Below are 1,100 nucleotides of genomic sequence, written 5' to 3'. Positions count from 1 at the left end.
TGTTTGATGGGGACAGTGTAGAGGGAGCTTTACTCTATGTCTAACCCTGTCCTGTCACTGTCCTGGGAGTGTTTGATGAGGACAGTATTCAGGGACATATACTCCATGCCTAACTCTGTGTTGTACCTATTATTGACATCTATCACCTTTTTGAAGGAAAAGCTAACTTAAGAATTGAATGAAATAAAATGTAATTTTGACAAAGAGTAGATGTTTCAAATCAATGTGCCTGAAATAACTCAGTTGCAGGAATGAGTTACAGAGAAAGGGAACGTTGTCAGTTTGAGTTCTAAACCATGGACCAGCTCAGTATCCCAGTAATATATTGTTAGCTTTGAAATCTGCTGAAGACCAGCTTTCCAGATTAAAGGATCAGGAGGAGGTCATTCAGCCCCTCATGCTGTCCCACTACTTGGTTAGATCAGAGTGATCTGTATCTTTAATCCATCTACCAAAGTTGATCCGTAACATTGGAGATCCTCTCCTCAATAGAAACCTGTCACTTTCAGTTTGGAATCCATCAAGTTATCCTTGGTATCAGCAGCTTACTTGGGGAGGGAGCTTCACATTTCCACCCCCTTTGAATTAAGGAGCGCTTCCTGATTCTACCCCAGATGTTTGTGCAGGTTTTCAGAGCTGATTTTCGGAGGTGATGTTTTTGTTTTATGAAGAGAGATTGGGCAGTTTAGGCCGATACTCTGTGGGATTTAGAAGAATGAGAAGAGATCTAATTGAGGAATATAAAATGTCAAAGGGGATTGACAAAGTAGATGTCAAAAGGATATTTCTTTTGTGGGGCAATGTAGAATGAGAGGCTGCAGTTTTAGGAGAAGAGGCAGCAGATTTAAAACAGAGATGAGGACGAATTACTTCTCTCAAAGGGTTGCGAATCAGTTGAGATGGACAGAATTTTAATTAGTAACAAGTTGAAGGGTTATGGGGAGTAGGCAGCAAAGTAGAGTTGAGACCAACATGACATCAGCCATGATCATATTAAATGGTGGAGCAGGCTCGACGGGCTGAATGGCCTTTTCCTGCTCCTAGTTCTTATCTCCTAATGTTAAGAAGTGTCTAGATGGGCACTTGTGATGCTAAGGCAT

This window comes from Rhincodon typus, chromosome 30 (assembly GCF_021869965.1).
Source record: "Rhincodon typus isolate 14 chromosome 30, sRhiTyp1.1, whole genome shotgun sequence".
In the NCBI taxonomy this organism is placed as follows: domain Eukaryota; kingdom Metazoa; phylum Chordata; class Chondrichthyes; order Orectolobiformes; family Rhincodontidae; genus Rhincodon; species Rhincodon typus.
Note: the sequence above shows the minus strand (reverse complement) of the source record.